Below are 13909 nucleotides of genomic sequence, written 5' to 3'. Positions count from 1 at the left end.
GCTGGACTACATCTGTGCCTTCTCTTCCTTCTTGGTCACCATGTTTCTTGTTGGCATTTGTTGTTGTTGGCATATTTCTTGTTGGTTTTGATTTGCATCTCTTTGCCCCATTCCATTAAAATCCTGCATGTGTCATCCTTCTCCAACTCATCAATAATAGTTCAGTGTATTTTTAAATGATGTACATATATTTTCTTTTTTTTTTTTGAGGTACACATATTTTCACTGCATTTAAGACTTTACATAGTTATTATCATCACCACTTTATTTTTTTAATGTTTATTTATTAATTTTGAGGGTGGGGGAGAGGGGCAGAGAGAGAGAGAGAGAGAGAGAGAGAGCCCAGTGTGGAGCCCAACATGGAGTTCGATCCCATGACCATGAGATCATGACCTGAGCTGAATTCAAGAAATCAGACGCTCAACTGGCTGAGCCGCCCAGGTGCCCATATTCATTGCCACCTTAAAGATCCGTTTAGAGGTCCCAAAATTTGCTTGACTTCCCCAAGATCACTCAGCTAATAAATAGCAGAGTCAGGATTACAGCTCAGGTTCTTTCAACTCCAAGTCTTACTTTCCTATCACCAAGGGTCTCTCTAGTATGTTAAATAAAGTTTTCTTTACTATTTTTTTCACTTTAGCTTATATTTTAGCATAAATCTCTTCCAGATAACTTGAAGTTTATATCTTGTGGTTAAACCATTGAGGATTAAATGGTTACTTTTCCTTTTTCTTCCTTCAACATCAGTTACCAATTTTTCCTTTTTTCCACTTACTACCTAATTTCCTGTAAGTCTTCTATGCTAACTACAGCATTTTCTTGCCTCTCATTCTCTCTCTCTCTCTCTCTCTCTCTGTCTCTCTCTGTCTCTCTCTGTCTGTCTTTCAATTCCCATGGTATATATAGTCCCATCTTGGCTGATTTTAAGCTACCACAGGTTATCAAGACCTCACAAAATTTCTGAGTATTCAATAATTGGCTTTTCCTCCCACTTTATTGAGATATAATTGATATACAACATTGTGTAAGTTTAAGGTGTATGATGTGATGATTTGATACACAGTAAAATGATTACAGGAAGGTTAGTTACCTCCATCATTTCACATAATTACTATTTGTGTGTGTGTGGGGGGGTAACATTTAAGATCTAATCTCTTAGCAACTTTCAAGTACACGACACACTATTATTAAGTATAATAACTATAATGTATATTATATCCCCAGAAATTATTCATCTTATAACTGAAAATGTATTCTTTACCCAACACCTCCCCATTTTTCCCACTACCCCTGGCCCTGACTTTGGCAACTACAATTCTATTTTCTGTTTCTATGATTTGGTCTTTTTTCAGGTTCCACATATAAGTAAGATCATTGCTCTTTAATATCTTACGAACCTTCTATGTGCAATATTCCATTTTCTTCTCCCTTATTCACTTTTGAAAGTATTATAGTTGACTTCTCTCATTTTGGTATCAAAACTGCTTTCTCAATGCAAGAAATGACCTTCTAATTGCTAAATCTAATAGTACTTCTTCATTTTTTCCACATACACGATTTCTTAGCAGAATGGAAAGAACTGATAAGCTGTGTTTGAAATTATCTTCCTTCCCTTATATAGTCCTAAACTCTCTTGATTCTTACCTAATTGTTTGAAATCATTATGCTCCATACTTTGTATTTATTTAAGTTTGTTTATTTATTTTGAGAGAGAAAGAGAAAGAGAACAAGCATGAGCAGGGAGGGACAGAAAGAGAGAGAGAGAGAGAGAGAGAGAGAGAGAGAGAGAGAGAGAGAGAGAATGAATACCAACCAGGATCTGCACTGTCAGCACAAGGCCCCCAGTGCAGGACTTGAACTCACAAACCCTGAGATCATGACCTGAGCTGAAATCCAGAGTTGGATGCTTAAGTGATTGAGCCACCCAGACGCCCCTCCATATCTTGTGTTCTTGGTTTTGTTTTGTTGCATTTGACCCTTAGGTAGCTTAATTATAAAATGATTAAATGGCCTTTTTCTTTGTTCAATGGTCTCCCTGAATAATCTAATTCATTTCTAGGCTACAATGGTCACTTATGTACTAATAGCTCTCAAAATTACGTCACCAATTTTTCCATCTCCTATTTCTAGAGTAATCGTGTCTCTGCCTGCTGGACATTCTATGAAATGTTTTAAAGAAGCTTTTAATTAATTATACATTTCTTCATCCACTTCCCTCCCATCCATACATAGGCACCCTTCAAGACCTATGTATTTCTCATCTGAAACATTCCATTTTCCTTTTCTTTTCTTCTCAATACCTAGTACTTCACCATCGTCCTTTCTTGAGCTAGAAATAGCTACTTAACTCCTTCCGTATACCCATTTTTCTTCCTGTGTTCCATCGTCTTTGGTGCTACTATATTTATCTTTCTAAAATACAGATTTGATTATCTTACTTGACTTCATTAAAAACCTTGATCTCTGTTTCCTATAGAAGAAATTACAAACTGCCTAATGCAAAATATAAAATTGTTTCTATGAGGATCTAGATTTCTTTTCCAGTACAATCTTCTGCCATTTTATACAGTATATACTCAACTTGTGCCAGAAAGGAATTCTTGTTCTTCTTTGAATATATCACACCCTTTATGATTTTCCACTCATTTCTATAATGTTTTCCAAGTCTCAAATGTGATTCCTTCTTACATTCCCTTGCAGAAATTCTTTTCATTTAAACAAAGCCAAGATGATGTGCCACTTCTTTGTATGAGAAGTATTCCTAATTCCTCCGCTCAGGGTTCTGTACGGACTCTAGTCTTCCCAGCACATTATTTGAACAAAACATCTATAAAGGTGTTTAAGTGCTAGCGATCTGATAGAAAATAAACATTTTAAGCACTTCACAGCAATAAAATATTTATAGCAATCATATGATTGAAGTTAGTAGAATCAACTTTCTGATAGGACATACTGTTTCTTTGAGTGACACTATTTGGGAATTCTCTGGCATGCTTTGTTTTCTAAAACATATACACACTTATAAACTTTTGTGGACAAGGCCTGTTTTTCATCCCTGTTTGTTAACTCCTGATGCAGTGGCTTTCATAATGCAGGGATGTTTACTAAAGGAAGAAATATCCAAGTTATTTATCACAGCTCTTAGGTGGAGTATCAAATGAGTGACCTCTACATGATGATGAATAATCTTTATATATATGTTCCAGACCAGGAAATTGTCCTTTATGAAAATTAAAAAAAAAAACACTCATAAAATTAGAAGTAAAAATCACCAATATATATGTTGGAGTTACAAGATGCTATTGGAGTAACAGATCAAGAAATGCTATGGAAGTGGTAACAGATCAGGGAAGGTGATTCTTAGGAAGTAACATAGAAAAAGAGCTGTGTTATTTCTACGTTTTGTTCCCTGCCCCTCTCTGGTAATTTAGCAGCCTTTCTCCCATGGCTCGTGTAGAAACCTTAAAAAGAACAAACCCATTCTGGTCAAATCAAGGTGAATTTGTACAAAATAAGGTGTGCATTTCCCCAGTAATACTTCATAAGACATTATCGTTTTAAAATTAACATGTGACCATTACTATAAGAGATGGTTGAAATGAAATGCTTCAAGGACATTTGAGGGAAAAAAATCATCCCATGTGTGCAGATGTATAGGCTCTGAATATAAAACAATGCAGTGATGAAAAATTGACTCAGAAAATAAAATGGCTCATGAAATTAAGTATTTTCAAAGATATAAGTTATAGGAGGTCTAGTTAGAGCTATATTAGCTTAAACGAAATAAATATTTCCCAAGTTGTGAAAAATCCTTCTTATATTAAAATAAAATAGTTTAAATGAAGGAATTAGTAATCTAGGGAGGAAAAAATACCCAGTAAATGAAACGAGTTCGGGAATTAATTTTCAACTGACATCACAAAAGATTTGCTCTAAAAAAATGGATGAAATGTGGTAGAAATCTATTATCAAAGTGGACAAAGGAAAATAAGACAAGTGAGACAAACACCATTAGACATAGAGCATCTGTCCTCTTAATGGACATCACTAGGAACTGTGAAGTTTACACATAGAAAATAGAACTCCATTAAATAAGTACAGATTTCTGGGTTGAGTGTCAGAAGTTTAGTCTTTCTACACAATATTTGGCATATGTTTAGAAGGACTCTGTTCAACCACACTTTATATTTCTCTTGCACTTTCTTTTCGAGAAGGAAACTCCTAATAGTTTGGAAGATCACACACAGAGTTGGTTTTATTATGAAGTTAATTCCTACATGGAAGTTTAACTTCATAGTAATCTAAATACAAACATGTGGAATTTAAGTAGTGACTTGAAATACGGTTATAACACTTTTAATACACCAGAATTTTATTTTGTTTTTATTTCACTTTAATTGATATAGTATATAATATAATTTATGTTAAAAAAGGCTGATTTATCTAAACATCAAAGACCTGTTGTTAGACTTCCGATAAACACGTAGAGAAACTACTCCCTAAATCAATCCCAATTCTCAGGTTGTGGACTCTGGGTCATGAAACATGCACACACACACACCCCCACCCCCCCACCCCCCCACCCCCCCACCAAATACACACACATCTGAAGGTGAATAATAAAACCTATCTAAATCAGTGTCTGGAACTATCAATAAGTATTTCTGTTTAATAATATTTAATTGGACATCCCAGTCCCTATGTCTTCATGAGAAGCTGATAAAGTGCCAGAAGTGGAGTAACAATTAGGACTAATCTTCAAATACATCTGAGCGTCATCTGCATAACAATGGGAAGTCTAATCCATGTCTCATTGAAAGGAAGCATATAAATTCAGAATAATAATGAAATGAACGCAAAGCAGAAAACCGGAAAACAGAGGAGATGCCGTGAAAAGGACAGAATTAAAATCAGCAAAAGGCAGACTGCACAGGATCAGATAAATTTGATTAAAACCCAGCAAATGCAATTCCTATTAAAAGTGAGAAATACAGTGTACAGATTTTTCAAGTCACAACTAAAACAGGAAAATTCTTTATTTTTCTTTTTCCAGTTCTTGGCTGTCCATAATTTCACCTAGTCACGAAGGTCAAGTTTACATACAATGCTGCTTCTCCCTGCTCTTTGTTTCACTGAGTCACCCTACTGGTATAAGGATGAGATCATAAATGGCATGAAACCAGTAATAGAAATGATTTGTATGAATTAATGACGCAGTTTTCTTTTTGAGAAAAATAAAAGAAAATATAATTGAACCTAGTTTTTCCAGTAAGAAAGAGATCAGTCAGGTGGTAGGCAAGAATGGGATGAATTACTATGCACAATATATCTAGAAACCATAGTGTTTTAGGGACATTGATGAGGGAAAGGGAGGTAGAAGTAGGAAGAACAGAAAGAAAGAAAAAGATGGATGATGTGCCGTGACGAAGACGGGGGAAACTAGTCCATAGGATTTAACATATAACAGTATGTTCTACTCAGTTTCAAACTGTTTGTCTACCTTTGATGTAGACCGCTCGCATCCTTTCCCAAATTACCCAGAAGATTAACTGAGCAGGTTATCAACTTTAGATTTAAAAACCATTTTTGTTTGTTTGTATGTTTGCTTGTTTGTTTGTTTAGAGGACAGTGTATACTTGAGTTTATGTAACATCAACATAATCCAGAAAATCAGAAAGCAAGATTTAAAGCCAGAGTTAACTATTAGACATTAAGTTTCCACCTCTTGGTCCAAGAAATTCACTGACATCTTTTAGAAGACTTTGGACCTCCTAGAATTTAAATTAGAGGGTGAGGCTATCTGGTGGACATCTAAAAAGACAAGGAACTTTAAGGAGTCAATTTGTAATTTCAAAATGCACAATGCTCAAAGCTACTTCCATAACTTTTTATATGCTGTTTCCCTCACCTGGAATACTCTTTTTAGCTCCTTTTTTTTTAAAGGTTATTTATTTATTTTGAGAGAGAGAGAGAGAGAAAATGTGTGTGTGCAGTGGGGAAGGGCAGAGAGGGTGAGAGAGAAGATCCCAAGCAGGATGCTCACTGCCAAGTGTAGAGCTGGAACCCACAAACAATGAGATCATGACCTGAGCTGATATCAAGAGTTGGATGCTCAACCGACTGAGCCACCCAGGCACCCCAATTCTTTTTTAGCTCTTAACCGCTAGCTATATTCATTCTTCAAAATCCTTACTTGTATTAGAGCACTCTTACCCTATTTTAATTATTTAAGTACTGAATTCCTTTATGTCAGTGATAATGCCTTTCATCTCCTAGCGACAAAAAAAAAAAAAGTTGACTTAGTGTGTAGAACTGAGTAAATGCTCAGAAAAGTTTTTTTTAATTAATGAATAATTAAATAAAGTGAAATACACCTAAATATAAGAAATTAAAAAAGACTAGAGTTTACAATTTAAATATTCTCATTAAAAAGTGAGAAAAAGAGGCAATTCATCAAATAAGCATCTCAGGATAATTTGGATATCACTTGAAATTGTAGACAAACTTTCCTCCTAGTGAAAGGTCAAATGACTCTTTGATGATAATTTGTTATAATTTTTTATGGAGATATTTATTCAACACCAAACATTGACTTTGGATGTTTCAAGGCAAAAATGAATAAGATAGGACCCTTTCTCTAAGAGACTTGAAGTCTTAAAGACACAAACAGATCATTTTAAGACTTGTTGTAAGTGCAAAAATAAAGGTAGCACGTGTTAATGGGAATACAAAAAGTGCACATTTTTGCAGCTTGGGAGCTTAGAGAAGTCATCCCTGAAATGATGTCAAAATTGAACTTTGGAAAGTTGGGACACATGAACTCAGAGTAGAAATCAGGATGGGTTTCTAAGCAGAGGGGAAAATGGCAATAAGTAACATATGGTATATAAGAAAGTTAATTCCCAGAATATCTAAGATTGTTTGGAGCTGACAAGATTCTTCAGATATAGCTGGAGAGGTAAATAAACGACTATTCACAAAGTGCCATACATGATAGGCTAAGGCAGTTGTTGAACGTGTGTGTGTGTGTGTGTGTGTGTGTGTGAGTTTGTCAAAACTAAGGTGATACATTTACTTCACTGTAAATGTAGTTAGCTTGATCAGTCCAGGTGTTGTATATAGAATGCATTTTAAAAAACTAAACACTAGTGGCCTAGAGATAAGGATGAAAAAAGTCAAGTCATATACTTTTCTTTCCCCATGTACTTATTTTTTTAATATAATTCTATTTCGTTTTAAGTGCGAGGGCACAGAATATTTACCCACTTATTTATTGACTCATTCATACAACCAACAGCAATTATTTTTTAAAATGTTTATTTTTGAGAGAGAGAGAGAGAGAGAGAGAGAGAGAGAGAGAGAGAGAATGAGTGGGGGAGAGGCAGAGAGAGAGAGAGAGAGAGAGAGAGAGAAAATCCCAAGCAGGTTCCATGCTGTCAGCACAAAGCCTAACACTGGGCTCATCCCAGGAACTATGGGATAATGACCTGAGCCGAAATCCAGAGTAGCACTTAACTGACTGAGCCACCCAGGGGCCCCAACCACAATAATATTAAAACAAACAAACAAAACACTAGGATGCATGCAACAGTACTAGGATTAGTGACCTTGCACTTGTGGGCCAGGCCCTACCTTCACACATCTCACACTGTAGGGAGAGAGACAGACATGAAACAGCCCATTGCACAATTATATAAACATGAAAAAGGCCACACAGGAAAAGTACAGGATTCTTTGAAAGTACAGGCATATGTCATTTTAGTTTGTTTGCAGCTGTTGCCCTTGTTACAAATGGAAGCTTTGTGGCAACGCTGCATCTAGCGAGTCTATCAGTTGCCATTTTTTCCCAATAGCACTGGCTCTTTCATGTCTCTGCCACATTTTGGTCATCCTCAAAGTATCTGAAACTGTTTCATTATTCTTATGTTTGGATTGCTTTTCAATTGCTGCAATCTCATGATAAAACTTGTGTAAATGAGAAGCTGAGTATTAGGATGAGCAAAAAAAGGGGTTTTTTGAGTTGGGATCTATTCCTGGTGAAGATGCTGTAAAGATTGTTGAAATGATAAAGGATTTAGAACTTGACATCAATTTCTTTGGTAAAGCAGTGGCAGGGTTTGAGAGAACTGACTCCAACTTTGAAAATTCTACTGTGAGTAAAATGCTATCAAACAGCATCTCATGTTACAGAAAAATGGAGAAAAAAGGAGTGAATTGATTTGGCAAACTTCACTGTTGCTTGTGTTTGTTTGTTTTTTAAGAAATTGCCACAGCCACTCCAGTTTCAGCAACCACCACCCTGATCAGGATCTGTCAGCAGCCATCAAAATCAAGGCAAGACCCTCCACCCACAAAAGGGTTACAACTCCCTGAATGCTCACATGATGCATAGCAATTTTTAGCAATAAATTACGTTTTATTTGTTTTTTGTAGACATAATGCTATTGTATACTTAATAGACTACAGTATAGTGTAAAGGTAACTTTTTTTTTCAATATATGAAGTTTATTGTCAAATTGGTTTCCATACAACACCCAGTGCTCATCCCAAAAGGTGCCCTCCTCAATACCCATCAGCCACCCTCCCCTCCCTCCCACCCCCCATCAACCCTTAGTTTGTTCTCAGTTCTCAACAGTCTCTTATGCTTTGGCTCTCTCCCACTCTAACCTCTTTTTTTTTTTTTTTTTTCCCTTCCCCTCCCCCATGGGTTTCTGTTAAGTTTCTCAGGATCCACATAAGAGTGAAAACATATGGTATCTGTCTTTCTCTGTATGGCTTATTTCACTTAGCATAACACTCTCCAGTTCCATCCACGTTGCTACAAAGGGCCATATTTCATTCTTTCTCATTGCCACGTAGTACTCCATTGTGCATATAAACCACAATTTCTTTATCCATTCCTCAGTTGATGGACATTTAGGCTCTTGCCATAATTTGGCTATTGTTGAGAGTGCTGCTATAAACATTGGGGTACAAGTGCCCCTATGCATCAGCACTGCTGTATCCCTTGGGTAAATTCCTAGCAGTGCTATTGCTGGGTCATAGGGTAGGTCTATTTTTAATGTTTTGAGGAACCTCCACACTGTTTTCCAGAGTGGCTGCACCAATTTGCATTCCCACCAACAGTGCAAGAGGGTTCCCGTTTCTCCACATCCTCTCCAGCATCTATAGTCTCCTGATTTGTTCATTTTGGCCACTCTGACTGACATGAGGTGATATCTGAGTGTGGTTTTGATTTGTATTTCCCTGAAGAGGAGCGACGTTGAGCAACTTTTCATGTGCCTATTGGCCATCCGGATGTCTTCTTTAGAGAAATGTCTATTCATGTTTTCTGCCCATTCTTCACTGGGTTATTTGTTTTTCGGGTGTGGAGTTTGGTGAGCTCTTTATAGATTTTGGATACTAGCCCTTTGTCCGATATGTCATTTGCAAATATCTTTTCCCATTCCGTTGGTTGCCTTTTAGTTTTGTTGGTTGTTTCCTTTGCTGTGCAGAAGCTTTTTATCTTCATGAGGTCCCAGTAGTTCATTTTTGCTTTTAATTCCCTTGCCTTTGGGGATGCATCAAGTAAGAAATTGCTGCAGCTGAGGTCAGAGAGGTCTTTTCCTGCTTTCTCCTCTAGGGTTTTGATGGTTTCCTGTCTCACATTGAGATCCTTTATCCATTTTGAGTTTATTTTTGTGAGTGGTGTGAAAAAGTGGTCTAGTTTCAATCTTCTGCATGTTGCTGTCCAGTTCTCCCAGCACCATTTGTTAAAGAGACTGTCTTTTTTCCATTGGATGTTCTTTCCTGCTTTGTCAAAGATTAGTTGGCCATACGTTTGTGGGTCTAGTTCTGGGGTTTCTATTCTATTCCATTGGTCTATGTGTCTGTTTTTGTGCCAATACCATGCTGTCTTGATGATGACAGCTTTGTAGTAGAGGCTAAAGTCTGGGATTGTGATGCCTCCTGCTTTGGTCTTCTTCAAAATTACTTTGGCTATTCGGGGCCTTTTGTGGTTCCATATGAATTTTAGGATTGCTTGTTCTAGTTTCGAGAAGAATGCTGGTGCCATTTTGATTGGGATTGCATTGAATGTGTAGATAGCTTTGGGTAGTACTGACATTTTGACAATATTTATTCTTCCAATCCATGAGCATGGAATGTTTTTCCATTTCTTATATCTTCTTCAATTTCCTTCATAAGCTTTCTATAGTTTTCAGCATACAGATGTTTTCCATCTTTGGTTAGATTTATTCCTAGGTATTTTATGCTTCTTGGTGCAATTGTGAATGGGATCAGTTTCTTTATTTGTCTTTCTGTTGCTTCATTATTAGTGTATAGAATGCAACTGATTTCTGTACATTGATTTTGTATCCTGCAACTTTGCTGAATTCATGTATCAGTTCTAGCAGACTTTTGGTGGAGTCTATCGGATTTTCCATGTATAATATCATGTCATATGCAAAAAGTGAAAGCTTGACTTCATCTTTGCCAATTTTGATGCCTTTGATATCCTTTTGTCATCTGATTGCTGATGCTAGAACTTCCAACACTATGTTAAACAACAGCTGTGAGAGTGGACATCCCTGTTGTGTTCCTGATCTCAGGGGAAAGCTCTCAGTTTTCCCCATTGAGGATGATGTTAGCTGAGGGCTTTTCACAAATGGCTTTTATGATCTTTAAGTATGTTCCTTCTATCCCGACATCTCGAGGGTTTTTATTAAGAAAGCTTGTTGAATTTTGTCAAAGGCCTTTTCTGCATTGATTGACAGGATCATATGGTTCTTATCTTTTCTTTTATTAATGTGATGTATCACATTGATTGATTTGTGAATGTTGAACCAGCCCTGCATCCCAGGAATGAATCTCACTTGATCATGGTGAATAATTCTCTTTATATGCTGTTGAATTCGATTTGCTAGTATCTTATTGAGAATTTTTGCATCCATATTCATCAGGGATATTGGCCTGTAGTTCTCTTTTTTTACTGGGTCTCTGGCTGGTTTAGGAATCAGAGTAATACTGGCTTCATAGAATGAGTCTAGAAGTTTTCCCTCCCTTTCTATTTTTTGGAATAGCTTGAGAAGGGTAGGTATTATCTCTGCTTTAAACGTCTGGTAGAACTCCCCTGGGAAGCCATCTGGTCCTGGACTCTTATTTGTTGGGAGATTTTTGATGACTGATTCAATTTCTCACTGATTTTGGGTCTGTTCAAGCTTTCTATTTCCTCCTGATTGAGTTTTGGAAGCGTGTGGGTGTTTAGGAATTTGTCCATTTCTTCCAGTTTGTCCAGTTTGTTGGCACATAATTTTTCATAGTATTCCCTGATAATTGCTTGTATCTCTGAGGGATTGGTTGTAATAATCCCATTTTCATTCATGACTTTATCTATTTGGGTCATCTCCCTTTTCTTTTTGAGAGGCCTGGCTAGAGGTTTATCAATTTTGTTTATTTTTTCAAAAAACCAACTCTTGGTTTCATTGATCTGTTCTACAGTTTTTTTAGATTCTATATTGTTTATTTCTGCTCTGACCTTTATTATTTCTCTTCTTCTGCTGGATTTAGGCCGTCTTTGCTGTTCTACTTCTATTTCCTTTAGGTGGGCTGTTAGATTTTGTATTTGGAATTTTTCTTGTTTCTTGAGATAGGCCTGGATGGCAATGTATTTTCCTCTCAGGACTGCCTTCGCTGCATCCCAAAGCGTTTGGATTGTTGTATTTTCATTTTCGTTTGTTTCCATATATTTTTTAATTTCTTCTCTAATTGCCTGGTTGACCCATTCATTCTTTAGTAGGGTGTTCTTTAACCTCCATGCTTTTGGAGGTTTTCCAGACCTTTTCCTGTGGTTGATTTCAAGCTTCATAGCATTGCGGTCTGAAAGTATGCATGGTATGATTTCAATTCTTGTATACTTATGAAGGGCTGTTTTGTGACCCAGTATGTGATCTATCTTGGAGAATGTTCCATGTGCACTCGAGAAGAAAGTACATTCTGTTGCTTTGGGATGCAGAGTTCTAAATAGATCTGTCAGGTCCATCTGATCCAATGTATCATTCAGGGCCCTTGTTTCTTTATTGACCATGTGTCTAGATGATCTATCCATTTGTGTAAGTGGAGTGTTAAAGTCCCCTGCAATTACCACATTCTTATCCATAAGGTTGCTTATGTTTGTCAGTAAATGTTTTATATATTTGGGGGCTCCCGTATTCAGCGCATAGACATTTATAATTGTTAGTTCTTCCTGATGGATAGATCCTGTGGTTATTATACAGTGCCCTTCTTCATCTCTTGTTACAGCCTTTAATTTAAAGTCTAGTTTGTCTGATATAAGTTTGATTACTCCAGCTTTCTTTTGACTTCCAGTGGCATGCTAGATAGTTCTCCATCCCCTCACTCTCAATTCGAAGGTGTCCTCAGGTCTGAAATGAGTCTCTTGTAGACAGCAAATAGATGGGTCTTGTTTTTTTATCCATTCTGATACCCTATGTCTTTTGGTTGGCGCATTTAGTCCATTTACATTCAGTGTTATTATAGAAAGATATGGGTTTAGAGTCATTGTGATGTCTGTAGGTTTCATGCTTTAGTGATGTCTCTGGTACTTTGTCTCACAGGATCCCCCATAGGATCTCTTGTAGGGCTCGTTTAGTGGTGACGAATTCCTTCAGCTTTTGTTTGTTTGGGAAAACCTTTATCTCTCCTTCTATTCTAAATGACAGACTTGCTGGATAAAGGATTCTCGGCTGCATATTTTTTCTGTTCATCACATTGAAGATCTCCTGCCATTCCTTTCTGGCCTACCAAGTTTCAGTAGAGAGATCGGTCATGAGTCATATAGGTCTCCTTTTATATGTTAGAGCACGTTTATCTCTGGCTGCTTTCAGAATTTTCTCTTTATCCTTGCAGTTTGCCAGTTTCACTATGATATGTCGTGCAGAAGATTGATTCAAGTTACGTCTGAAGGGAGTTCTCTGTGCCTCTTGGATTTCAATGCCTTTTTCCTTCCCCTGATCTGGGAAGTTCTCAGATATTATTTCTTCAAGTACACCTTCAGCACCTTTCCCTCTCTCTCCCTCCTCTAGAATACCAATTATGCGTAGATTATTTCTCTTTAGTGCATCAGTTAGTTCTCTAATTTTCCCCTCATACTCCTGTAGTTTTTTATCTCTCTTTTTCTCAGCTTTTTCTTTTTCCATAATTTTATCTTCTAGTTCACCTATTCTCTCCTCTGCCTCTTCAATCCGAGTCGTAATTGTCTCCATTTTATTTTGCAACTCATTGAGAGCATTTTTTAGCTCCTCCTGGCTCTTCCTTAGTCCCTTGATCTCTGTAGCAAGAGATTTTCTGCTGTCCTTTAAACTATTTTCAAGCCCAGCGATTAATTTTATGACTATTATTCTAAATTCACTTTCTGTTATATTGTTTAAATCATTTTTGATCAGTTCATTAGCTGTTGTTATTTCCTGGACTTTTTTCTGAGGGGAATTCTTCTGTTTCGTCATTTTGGATAGTCACTGGAGTGGTGCGGGACTGTGGGGCACTTCCCCTGTGCTGTCTTGAATAACTTGTGCTGGTGGGTGGGGCTGCAGTCAGACCTGATGTCTGCCCCTAGCCCAGCACTGGGGCCATAGTCAGACTGGTGTGTGCCTTCTCTTCCCCTCTCCTAGGGCGGGATTCACTTTGGGGTGGCGTGGACCCTCTGGGCTACTTGCACACTGTCAGGCTTGTGGTGCTGGGGATCTGGCAAATTAGCTGGGTTGGGTTGGCAAGGTGCACAAGGGCGGGGTGGGGGGCAGGCTCAGCTCGCTTTTCCTTCAGAGATCTGCTTCGGGAGGGGCCCTGAGGCACCAGGAGGGAGTCAGACCAGCAGGAGGGAAGGATCCGCAGAAGCACAGCTTTGGGTGTTTGCGAGGTGCAAGCAAGTTCCCTG

General features: G+C 37.5%; 1 protein-coding gene across 6 annotated transcripts in view; it reads right to left on the bottom strand.

Annotated features, from left to right (window-relative positions):
- CSMD3 (CUB and Sushi multiple domains 3) overlaps positions 1 to 13909 on the bottom strand; it is a 1257965-nt gene that overhangs the window by 619447 nt on the left and 624609 nt on the right. The gene's annotated exons all lie outside the window — the stretch shown is intronic.

The sequence above is a fragment of the Puma concolor genome, chromosome F2, assembly GCF_028749965.1.
Source record: "Puma concolor isolate L17-30 chromosome F2, mPumCon1.1.hap2, whole genome shotgun sequence".
NCBI lineage: Eukaryota > Metazoa > Chordata > Mammalia > Carnivora > Felidae > Puma > Puma concolor.
This window is presented reverse-complemented; position numbering and strand designations above follow the sequence as displayed.